This window comes from Emydura macquarii, unplaced genomic scaffold, assembly GCF_026122565.2.
Source record: "Emydura macquarii macquarii isolate MOO-44397 ecotype Brisbane River unplaced genomic scaffold, CSIRO-AGI_Emac_v2 contig_2422, whole genome shotgun sequence".
In the NCBI taxonomy this organism is placed as follows: domain Eukaryota; kingdom Metazoa; phylum Chordata; order Testudines; family Chelidae; genus Emydura; species Emydura macquarii.
The window spans coordinates 25316994-25330046 of NW_027132559.1; the positions used below are offsets into that span (position 1 = coordinate 25316994).

Sequence of the window (13053 nt, forward strand, 5' to 3'; positions counted from 1 at the left end):
AATTAAACAAACCAAATCAAAAATAGCCAAACATTTAGCAAATTTGTTTGACATTTCCATCAAAGATTCAAATACATTTAAAAAATAATAAAACCCGTTTTTGTTTTTTGCCATCCCTCCTGATTTCTCTGCCCGCCAGGCTGTCCAGTTACCCAGCCATAGTGACTTTCATCTAACAATTGAGTACAATATGTTAACAGGACTTCCTGATAAATGTGTGTTGCATGGACATGTTCCTGCTCCAGAATGAGAAGGCTTGAGAGAGCAGCTTGTCTATAATATATATAGATAGACAGAATGATGCCTCCTTTCTTTCTTAGTACTATTTACATCATGTATGTTTTGTATACTTACAAGCAGAGGTTTTATGGGAAGTGCTAACATCAGGCTTTATAATTTAATATAATTTATTTGCATGTGTATGCATTTTGTAAGTTCTATTGGTTAACAGATAAAAAGTTTTTTTTTTTTTTTTGAAGGCAGCACTTTTTTAAAAGTGAAGAGTGTTATTGTCAGACTGAATGTGCTTAGCAAATGACGTCTTTCAGGAGAGAAGGTGTGTGTATGTGTGTGTGTTTAAGGAAAATGGGGACAAAGAAGAAGGAAGGACGCTAGACGTGACAAGTTGTTCACGCAGGAGATTCTCTTGGGCTTCTTGATTCAGAAAATTAATATACGCTAATTGAGCTATAGGTCCTAGAAAAAGTAATTAAAGAAGGACTTAAGCCTTGCAAAAGTTGAGCACTGAAAGGAGAACTCAAGAGTGGTACTGATGGGAGAATCAATAAGGGGGAATATGTTAAATGTAATATAAGAACTGTAACATACAAGACATTTTGCACGATGGAGTCCTGGTCTGTGACTAGAGCTTCTAGACACCATGGAAATACAAGTAATAAATAATGATAATTTTTTAAATTAAAAAAGTGTGTGTTTTTTTCTTTCCTCCTTCCCTTTAATCCTCCCATTTTTTAAATGTAACTGGTTACTGAAGCCAGGATTTTCGGAAGTGACCATTGATGGCTAATTTGAGACACCTTAAAATCCCCAATTTTCAGAAAGAGTTGAGCAGCCTCCCCTAGAAAATCAGATCCTTTGGTCTCAATATGGGCACCCAAAATCAGTTCCCCATGAGCCTCTAAAAACTCTGCTTGAGATTTTTCATTCTGACACAATTAAAAAGAAAAAAAGTCCTAATACAGTGGGAAACTACAAGACAGTTTGCATAAAGTATATGATATTTAAATCAGGCAAATATTAATATTTAGATTGGCTCTTTCATCAGACAGCATATGTAGTAAAATATATCTCAGCTCAGACAGCATTAAAAAAAAAAAATCTAAGGCCCAGATCAGATCATTTATTTTTAAACATGAATACCATTCCAATAGATAGCACAGCCACCTCAGACACGTTTTTGTTGTTATTTCATTAGGACTTACAAGTTTTCACACAACAGACTACTCAGGGAGAAACACAAGGCAGCAGAGGTTTCATGAGGTCTCAGAAGTAACTTGGATGTCTTAGAAGAGTGATGGCTTAAGAGCCTCTTCCCATTGACTTCAATTTGCTAGTGGGTTGGACAGGAAATACTAGCAACAAAACTGCAAAAAGACAATTACTTTCAAATTGTTGATTTGGACAATGGTTGTAACCAACTGCAAGATATGTTGCCTTGTAGCATCCCATTCTCCACCCTTAATTCTAGTTGGTTAATTAAAGAGGATGGAGAACCACAGCTAATCATGGTGTTTTTGATACACAATCACATTTGTAGGGTGTTTCACTGAACTGTTGACCAAACTATTTAGATAGTTAAATTCTATATTCTTTAGTGAGCATTTCCTGGACTGTTTTGTGGGTGGGACAGAACATAGTTCTGTGCTATCTCTCTGTTCTTCAGACTTCTAGAGGAGATGATTCAATCAGGGTTATTTGACAATGTTTTCAGCCAGTAACCTCTAATTATAAGCTGGTAAATGTACATATTATTAACATGGTTTATCTACTGGAGGCTCCCCATGAGCAGCCGTTGAAGTGTTCTTACCTATTTCTGAGCAAAACTTTGAGCCCAGTCTGACAGTGGCACAGGTCTTCAATAAACTTTACAAATGCAATCAGTAGGGATCAGAGAGAAGTTTAAAGATCCTTACGATTTCCTGATGGTAAACCAAAGATATTTCATTTCTTCACGTCAGTTATCTGCAGAGGAGGCAATCAAATAAAAGTATTTGTTAATTATCCACTTTCAGGATTGCTTATTAGTTTAAATGAAGTCTAAAGTTTGGCTATATTTTAACTTAAGAAGACTGCGATCTCACCAGCCTTTTCCTTTTCTACACTCTGATCACATGGAATCCTATCAATGCACTTTTCTTTTACCATATCTCACAATATTAATTGATGACTAACACCATATTTTAAATATTCATTATCTGTTACCACTACTTCAAATTATGGGAAAAGTTGCCTTTATAAAATGAACATCCTTCCTTGTCTTCTATAACAAATACAAGTGTTCTAATAATAATTTAAGCCCATCTTCTTTAATAAATTAAACAGAACCCTCATTCTCTATTTTATGGCAAGATAGGAAGACCAAAGCTTATTCCGAAAACAGTAAATTTAGGGGAACCTAAAAGTAGATTCGGCTTCTCAAACATAGAATTACATTTCTGGTCCATCCGTATGGGCTCTCTCACTAAATGGATAACAAGAGACCAAATTTTATCTAGATCTAAATAAATCAATACTATGCCAATACATATTGTCTGAGTAATTTACTCTCATCTTCTTCTGCAGGAGAGTGTACACAATGGCATGCTATGGAAAAGAGATATAAAATAAAATACCTTGTTTTATGTCTATCTACCTTATTTAATAATTCCAACAACCCAATAGCAATGTGAAACCGAGTTTATAAAGAACAGGCACAGAAGGGCTTATTCCAGTATAAAGGTTGCCTGACAGGTTAAAAATACAACTCTTTCTGAAGATCTTATCAGAAAATCAATTATCCCAAGACACCATGGGTTATATTATTTTCAAGCAAAGTGTTTTATTGAAAGGAATTTGTTTTATAACAAAAAGCCCTATAGAACTACACCCAATGGAAAGAATGTTACAAAGTAAAGGGAAAAATACATCTCATAATATATTTTTCAAAGGAATTACAAAATCACTACATGACAGACTGATGCAATGAAACCTGTACTGAATAATACTGAAATACTCAGAATGAAATACTGGCTCCGCTGAAGTCCATAGGAGTTTGCCATTGATTTCAATGGCGCCAGGATTTCATCCATAGAATATATGTGGGTTTCTTTAAGAAAACAGTATTACTTATATTTTAAAACATATAAAATGACATAGAGCTTTTTTAGATAGCAAAGAGAAAGACTGAAGATAAACAATACTGAAATATTTCAGGGGGAGGTTTTCAAAAGCACAAATGATGGGCACATAATTCCCTTTGACTTTCAATAGGAATCAGATGACCAATTGTCATTTGTGTTTATGAAAATCTCCCTCTCAAAAGCAAAACAAATAGCTTCTCTCTCACACCGCAGTAGATTACATTTATGATGCTAACTTTATATCCTTAGAATTCCAGGTGAAGGAAACACAAACAATTTCATGTATACTTATCGCTCTGCTGTATCACAAGTATGCTTTTTCCTTTTTAAAAAATTGTATTGCTTTACCTGCAATTCAGTTAATAAATACAGTTAATAAAAATACATCACTAAGATGAAGGAAGGCTATAGACATAGCTACTTGATGCTTCATAAGACTATGATTGCAACAAAAAAAAAGTATAGACCCCAGGTCTTAGTGGTTTTGACATGGGAGGATAATGTTGTGGACTTTTGCCCCATGTTCTGTAACTGATACTGTTTGGGCCGATTTCAGCACCTTATGGAGACCCATTGGCTTCAACATGAGTCTGCACATGGAGTCTATTGATGGATCAGGACTTTTATTAACATGGACAGGAAGTCCATATTTTAAATACTCCCTGTATTTGCTCTTGAATTTACCTGTATTCTCTTGAAGGTGCAAGTGGGAGGGAGTGCTTGATTGACAGTCTTAAAGTAGTTGATTGCCCTGGTAGACAGCCTTTAAGTGAAAGTTTGATAGCCTTGGTAAGTGAAGTCTTTTCTTTATCGACACAACAGGCACAACACAATAAACAGATATGAAAAGTTCCACAAATCTCCCTGTCAATATGTCTCACACCTGACCTGAAAGGACAACAATTCAGATGAGGGCGTAACTGAGTTCCCAAAGACATTCCAGCCCTAGCCCAACCAGACACTTTAAATGTGTGCTTGTCTTGAAACACAGGAGTTGTGAAATTCCTTGTGCTTAATTACTTTGCTGAATGGGGATGGACTTAAGCACATGCGTAAATGCTAAGCTTAATTGGGGCCTTTGTGTAGATTTCTGTAATAGATTGGCTTTATTTTTATTTTTATGACATTGTATCAGCTCTTTCCTAGATTGTTGCTAATTTGTTCACTCTCTACCTCTGCCCCACAAAAATATATAGTCTTCTTCAAAAGAAATATAGGTGATGTTTATGTAGTATATAGAATATGGTGTGCAGTATATATATTGTCAGTGCATATCTCCATGGTCCAGGTCAGACTATTGATCTGGGGCCTGCAACCTGCAGCAACCAGCATGATTTCTGCTCCTCCCTTGTTCAGCTTCTTTCTTCCTGTTCATATAGTCACCCATGCTGTTCAAGCTGTAAGATCCAGACTGTTTCTTAAAAGGGTTGCATACCCCTTTACAGTGAATGCCTCCTGATATTTTAGTATTACTGCATGCAATCATAGCCAAAACTGGGAAAAGCAGAGGCCTATGAACATTCAGAACCAAACTTCTCTTTTCTTTTTAACCTCTTCTAAATTTCTGGCTTGGTTTGAGGCTTCGGTGATGGCTTAGATTAACTGTTATTTTGTCTGAACTAATTTACACTACACTTGTTCCTTCCAAATGGTAGGAATAAGAGTAACTTAGGCATCCTTGATCCATAAAACCCTTAAAACAAAGCTGCTTAAAAATGTTGACTTTGCTTTTTCCTGAGAAAGCTCTATTCTGAAGTGTTCTGCTGATTAACAAAGCTGTCTGTGAAATTCATGATGCCATTGCAATATCAGCCTAGAAGAGAATAAAATGTTCATCTGGAGATCAGAAAATTTACTTTGTTAACTAAAGTGCTACTTTCATTCAGTATAAAGAAAGACAATATGAAATATGTTAGAATTGAGTTATATTCTGCAGGCACTGTCTTTTCTTGAAGCAATTAATATTTCACATTAACTGCATCTGTATAGTTCCTTGAAAAAACTATACTTTCATGGAGTGGACTCACAACACAGTATAGAATATGGTACAAGACTATTCCTCTTATCTTAGTATATAAATATAGTTAAGCTGTTATTACTTCTATTTGTTAAACACAGTTGAGTGATTTCTCATACTTCAGGATCAGGAATGGGTAGATCAGCTAATTGGTTAGATTTTTCCTCCACCCCCCATAGTGGGCTACTGTTTCTCCCCATACAATTTCATCTCCTTAGAGATGCGACATACATGACACCCAACTGACAAATGCCTAAGGATCTCATAGCTCCTCAACAGTGGCCATGAGGGACTGGAAGAGTAACATAGATTGTAGCCCTCCAGGGGAACAGTTGGCAAACTCTCTAGAAGTTGAAATTGAAGCTCTTTGGAGAAGACTTAGGATCGGCTCAAAAACAATTCATGAAAAGGGAAAAGGGCTAAACTTGTCTGATAGTTTGTTCACAAAAATTAGACCAGCTCTACTCCTGATAATCATAGTTGAAATTGCCACACAAGAAGTAAATGCTTAATTAAACCCTGATCAGTCTGTAGCTTCACAATCCCAAATGACTTGGACTCTGCAACAATGGTACAGGTTTACAGGTCTTGAGACGGAACTGGACCTTAATAATGCCCCAGAAATGACACATTAGTCACCACTACTTACAGGTGTAGGCAGACATAGATTATTAACCCGTAGTGCCTTCCAGCACACAAGTGAATCCACAATTTCAGGCAAGATTGTCTCTTGTCCTAACCTCCTAGGCCAAGGGAGTAAGGGAGTATAAACCCCCTTACTGCCCTGTGTGGACTACCAGCAGTGTTAGCTGTTTCCACAGAGAATCCCACAGGCAGGTGTCAGGAATAGGCAGGCAGGGGTGGAGCTTTAGTTCCACTATCCACTTCTTAACACACCTGCAAGCACTGCGGAGTGGGAAGTAATCGGTTACTGATATAGGCCAATAGCAGATTATAGACTCCCTGGAGCAGAGTGGGTAACTCGGACTCTTAAAATCACAGTTCATTGCTTGGGGTATATTTTCACTGCCGAGTTAACTTAGGTGTTCCGCACCTGGGACTGAGTACCTGGGTTAGCCTAACCTGGGTGTCAGCAAAGCCCTGCCTGAGTCACTATGTCCTCCATGATGCTGCAGCCGCCCATGTGTGTCTCAAGGGCTTCTGGAGGCACAGCCCATGGTTCTTTGTGCTGCAGCAAGCTGAGCTGCTGTACGATTCTTTCCCAGTGATTGTGGGACAACTTGTCTGTCCTGGGCACTCAGGGGGAATTGTGGGGAGGCACTGGAGGACTATCAGTGGTTTAGCTGAGTGTCCAAGAGTGGTTTAGCCTGTGCCCTCACTGCAAAGTGGGTGGGTTGTGGGCTGAAGTGAAAGTGGCACCTGAGCTTTGGCCTATACCCTCAGCAAGGCCAGCTAACCTGGGTTTAAAGCACCATGAAACTCAGGTAAGAGGATTTTGTGCAGGGACAAGAGCAAGGCCCAAGTTAACACTACGGTGAAGACATACTCTGAGACTGCTCCTGGGGCAGCACCAACTATGCACTGTCCTTGACTCTGGGCTAGTGGGAAAACCACAATCTAACCAACACAAATCTTTGAGCCCATTACAAAGTCCAAAAAGGTTAGTTAAAGCATTCTTGTTAGAAAATAACAAGACTATATTCATACTGGTCCCAGACTCACTGGGTAATAAAGCTGTAGTAATGTGAGCTACCTCCCTTGGAAACAGTGGCTCATTACTGCATACTTACTTGGTTGCATTCATGCTGAATTTTGCAGTAATTACATAAACGATATGGGTCAGCACTGCATATTACAAACAAAAATCTGCAAGAATTTTAATGACAATGTCTGTTCTGGAAAATAGTTTTTTGTTTTTTTTTAATTTGATCATTGTTGGAGAATATAAAATGTCAGAACTATTATTTTCTATTAACTGTATCTGGTAGCGACATAAACAGTCAACGTCGCCAAGTGCGTGAGTGAGAAGGGAGGTGGGAAAAGAAAGGGAAAGTGCCTGCCAAACTTAATAAAAACTTTACAGTTACTTTATCAAAGGTCTCTTTTGCTTGTGGTTTTTATTTTTAATATTTTTAATATGTATATAAACAAAATTCCTTCGATATTGCTTAGCTAAAAAAAATCTCACATGTAAGAATGTGAACGTCTGGCTCGTCACAATTTTAATTGTAAATCCCAGGAAATGCAGAATATGAAAATTAAATTAGGAAGTGCTCAATGGATTGCAGAGTAGTAAATTTTATTTGGTAAAGAAATTTAATAACATTTGGAAAATAATTTAATTGAAAGCTGCATGTGCCTTACTAAGTACCAATGAGAAAGGTTTCAAGCAGTTTTTAATACATCTAGGATATTTTGTTTACATCTTACAATATTTATTCAACTCCAACTTCCATTTAAGTCAGTCCATCTTCAAGGTCTATACTTTTATCCACTTATAGATTATCGCAAAACTGATTCGTAGTTAATCAATAAAAGGTTTATGAAAAATCTTCTGTAAAAACCCTATGTGAAGTGACAATATAGCATTCTCTACAGCTACTCTTTGGGAACTATAATCTAATATTTATAGAGGGCATTATTTTGAATCAAACTTTGTTTACAATGATGAAACTAAAACAAACCATACAGGATATCACAGTGAATGGAGTAGAGCTTAGATTTGCGCTCGTGTAGAAATTCACATCTGAACCAATTAAGAGAGGAAAGAGGGATGAAGATGTCACTTGACAAAATCTGAGAGACACTTATTTTATATTTGTCTAGGAAGGATACAGCACCAACAAAGTGAATTTGTGAGCACTTGGTTTTAAAGCAGGCTCCATGCCACTTTCTTTAGCCCTCCCTCTTTTATCTTTGCTCCTTTTGCAGTATTTTAAACTGGATAAGAGAGAGGAGGTGGCGGCAGCTTAAAAAGCTGATAGCACCTATGATGAAAAGCTCCAGTGGGGTAGCCGTGTTAGTCTGTACACAGCAAAAACAATGAGAGTCCTGTATCACCTTAAACACTAACACATTTCTGCGGGCATAAGTGACGAAGTGGGATGAAGCTCACGAAAGTTTATGCCCACAGAAATGTGTTAGTCTTTAAGGTGCTACAGGACTCTCGTTGTTTTTGATAGCACTTATACAAATCCTGGGTCTGGGCCATTCTCGAAATCTTGTTCCTTGAAGTCTACAGGAATTTTCCACTTGTTTCAGTGGAAACAGCCACAGACAGCTAGTTTGGGTAGAGATGAGCCAAAGCAGAATCTTGAATATCAATCCATTCAGGTCAGATCAATATTGCAGAGTGCCTATTTCCCTATTCTAGTTTACATATGGAGACAATTCACAAAAGCAGAAATGAGATTTTAATCTAAGATGGCAAATGCCTCATGAGAACAATTTAATTCACGAAAGTTCTATTCTCAAAGATAGAAGAAGTCTCATAAGATCTGTCGTGGGCTTTGAAGTTTGGAACAGGATGTTTGGATGGACAAGATCCTGATACAAAGTCCTAGAGGGGCCAGTGAAAGGATTGAAAGATGAAGGTAAACTGTAAACGGGATAGCCACTAAGTGCAAAAACTGCAGCCAAGGATTGGTATCGTGCTGGGACATCCCAGACACACAAGTTGGCCCTATGCTGGATCTCTCTTATGCTGCAATGATCATCCCTTGGTCAGTTAAGTTAGCTTTAGGGCTAGATCTCACCATGTCAGATAACTAGGCTCAGGATCTTTTCTTCCAAATTTACTGCACCAACAGCTTCAGAAAAGGCTTCTCTATTTATGTCACAATGCCATGTGGCCCTGCTTCAGCCAATGGCATGATAACTATTAAAATAGCAAAATAGAGAAGAGATTACTCCAAATGATGGGGAAATTCACCCCAGTAGTGAGAGATAAAATCCCATTTCATACTGCATGCTCTTCACTACAGGCCCGCCACTGTTTCAGCCTCCTTCAGGTTTTGTTCATTAAGTGACTGAGCACATGAAACCAGCTGAAATAACATCTTAGTTGATTTAATTAAGACAATGAACAATAAAACAGGAACAGAGAATAATTCAAGCCCAGGTACTTATAACCCTGCCAGCACAAATACATATCTCACTAGGTCTTTATATCTCTCAGGTCTACTGCTGAAGTGCGCTGGCAATGCCAAGGAAAGATGGTCAGTGAGACATCTTACTGATCTTGACTGCACGAACTCAGAAGGATGACTGAGCGGTATATTGATGCTCTCATCTATTCAGGAGAGTGTATCACACAGAGAACTCAGTTCTCACTGTCCCAGTGCCTTCCTGAGTTGCCAAACATTCCTGAGGCTCGGCAGAGAGTGCATGAAATCTTTTATTTCAAGCCTCATTTCTCCTGATATCCTTGGACTGACTTACCCCATGCATGTTTCCTTGGCAGTTACAGAGAAAGAGGAAGTTTATGGAATGAATTCGTGTTTTCACTGTGTGAACACACAAATGCAGACAACACTACATTAGCAATCTATCTGCCCTCCTCTTACAAGGCATCTTTTTGAGATGTACACAAGTGTTTTAGCTAATTAATGAGGACTTGGCCAGCCAATACGTGCATGTGTTGAGGACTGGGAGGGGTGTTTTAGGCAATATAGATGTGCTTCCATACTATTGATTGAATTAAGGTTAATTGATGGGTCATCAAAGAGGAAGATTCCCTGCTTCTGGTGCCTCAGAAAGGCCTATATGCAGTCACTGTTTGGGAGATTGCTGAGTTGCCAGCCTGCCAATCAATACTTATATAAGACATAACCAATATGGGCCACTAGATTATGAATGGAAGGCCCCCAAGTGCGTACGTGTGGCAATCATATTTACACAATAGATCTATCGGACCAATTCTCAAACAAAGCTCAGAGGGATTTGAATGATAATCAATTATCCACATGCTAAGAATGCTTCTAAATACATATTTACATGATAAGCTCTAACTGTTTTCAATTAAGTTTTATTAAATTGTCTACAATGAAGATAACATGAGTAAAAAATGTAAATGGACCATGTAAATAGGCTTTGATACAAATTCTAATGTCAATAAATATCTATATTAAAGTGTGCCTCAGCACACATTACACCACAGATAGTGTGGTGGTGTTCTTATTAAGGTACAGAGTTTGTATTTAACAATGACATTTTTATTTAAACATAACGTCAACGAGGACCTGCTGTACGTGCCTGCCAGCCACAATCTCTTCTGCCAGCCACCATCTAGCACCACACCTGAACTTTGGTGTCTGCAGCCACACACCCCCTCCTTACATGAGAGCCACTCCCCACAGGTCAGGATCACTATTGTGAATTAGAACACCTGTTTAAAGTGTACAATGCTGTTTCCGGGCCAGCGTTTCTGCTGAACTCAGCTGATTTCAGAGAGGGGAGAAGGTGGAGGGGAGGTCAAGGCAACAGTACAGCTCCCTGGTTTTCTGCCACATACTAGCACAGCTTACAGCAGCCTGGAAGCTGCTCTTACTTGGGCACATTGGCAACAGTCCCTAAGGAACTATCCCACTAGCTGAATATAGACAGAGCACTCCAGCCATTACTCCTACCTGCCCCTTCTTGCCCCTGCCACATTTCCAGAGACTGCAGAGATGGTGGCACAGGCACCAGTTAAGTCTTATCTTTATGCATTTAGGACTTCAGGAAATGAGGGTATCCTCAGCAGTGGGGCTCAGGGCTAGATTCTTTAAAGGGGCCAGACTCTTTATTCCTAGGACTGCAGGAATTGTCTCACAGCCTGAATCAGCATAACTTGAAGTGTTCTTCATGGTTCTCAATGAAAGAAGCCCCAAAGATGCTGCTGAGCTGTGGAAATGGGTCTGTAAGGGCATGCCTATATTGCAATTAAAAACCCACGGCTGGCCTATGCCAGCTCACTCGGGCTCATGGGGCTCAGGCTGTGGGGCTGTTTAATCGTGGTGTAGATATCCAGGCTCAGGCTGCAGTCCAAGCTCTGGGGTCCTTCCATCTCACACGGTCCTAGAGTCGGGGCCGCAGCCCAAACTTGAATGTCTACACCATAGATAAGCAGCCCCTTAGCCCGAGCCCCACGAAGCTGAGTCAGCTGGCACAGGCCAGCCACAGGCTTTTCATTGCAGTGCAGTCAGGCTCTAACTTTCTGAGAGCTTCCATTTGATATAATGATATTTACAGTTTACTGGGCATTTACACTAGAGATAATGCTGGGCTCTGAGTTTTTAGAGGGCGCCAAGAAATTTGGCTGTTGACATTGGAGAAAACCTTTGCTCTTGAAAAATATGATGGGATATTTTGGGCCACAGCTTCTTAAAGGAGACCTGAGAACTGCAGACAGAAACACACCTAACTGTACGCTCCCTTATTTGAGTGCATAATACTGTGACTGCATGTGCAAATTGGCGGTTGCACAAGCAAAGGCTAGTAAGATAGATGAGATCTTTAAAAGCCAAGGTATTGGCTGTGCCCTTATTTGGATCTTACAGACTCCATTTTTGAGAAGGGAGGCCCAGTGTCCACATGATGAAGTGTGGGTACAATTGCATATGGGCACACCCTCTCCCCTCATGATTATAAAGCATATATGACATACACCCTCCCCCACAGTAAATGGCATGGTGAGTTCTAAGGTCTAGATTTTCAGGATCCAATTGATCAAAGCACTTAAGCATATGCTGAACTTCAAGCAGGTGGAAGCAATAGGACATGTCCTAATGTCAGAAGGACATTAACATTAACCATGTGTTTAAGTGCTTCACTGAATCAGAACCTCAGACCCCAGGCTTAGATCACTAAGCCACCTCTCTAGTTATAGAAATAATGTTACATACTTTGGGAAGTATGTGACATTACAAAAAAAAAAATCAACCCAAACCAACAACAAAAGCCTCATTTTCCGTTTCCTTCCTCCTTTATGTTCTGGGTTGATACCAGAATCAAGTATATGATATTTACAGGGTGATGTTACTCTCCTGATAGAGAAAGCTGTGGCAGCAATCTAGGACTCAGCAGGGAAGCTGTAAGAGAGCTATTTTTGTAATGTTTAAAATTATACTAAATTAATACAAATAAAGTCTCCTGCTGGGCTTCCAGCTTTAAATAGCATATTGTGGTGTAAATGATCAGAGCATCAGGGCTGTGCTAATTTAATACATATTATAATGGCGCAGGCATTAAAAGATCATAGCATTTTTCATTTTAAAAACAACACTTTGTGCATGCATTGAACAGTTTCAATAGATCATGCTAAGAATTGCTAATGCACAGTCCAATGGGACTGTGGGAAATTGGAACCCTACATGTGGTAACTTTGAGAGGTTTGAGTCTATAAAATGTTTTAGAACTCCAAGGATGACAGTTGTGCATGCTCCATTAATAGTTTAACATGCAAAACTAATGCCTTCTAAAATTAGACTGTTCTTTTAAAACAATAATTACTATATTTAATCTTTTATTCAAACAAGTAGAAGGAGCGCCTAATAAATAAAAATAAATAATTTTAGAATTAAATAAAACCAGCTGTCTCACATCAGACTGGAAAGCAGTAGCAAAAATATCAGTAAGAAAGGCTTTTGGAAAACATTATGTGACAGATAAGATACCATTCCTGCTTCAATTAGAGTCAATAGCAAAGCTTTCATTGGCTTAAATGGGAGCAGAATT

At 38.9% G+C, this 13053-nt stretch overlaps 1 long non-coding RNA gene across 1 annotated transcript in view; it reads right to left on the reverse strand.

Moving 5' to 3' along the window:
• Window positions 1–1351: 1351 nt before the first annotated feature.
• LOC137162114 (uncharacterized) overlaps window positions 1352–13053 on the reverse strand; it is a 31904-nt gene continuing 20202 nt past the window's right edge. Inside the window, exons 3-4 of the long non-coding RNA XR_010922284.1 lie at window positions 2048–2202; window positions 1352–1604 (exon numbers count right to left, since the gene is read on the reverse strand). This is a non-coding gene — a long non-coding RNA (uncharacterized lncRNA). The remainder of the gene's footprint in view (window positions 1605–2047; window positions 2203–13053) is intronic.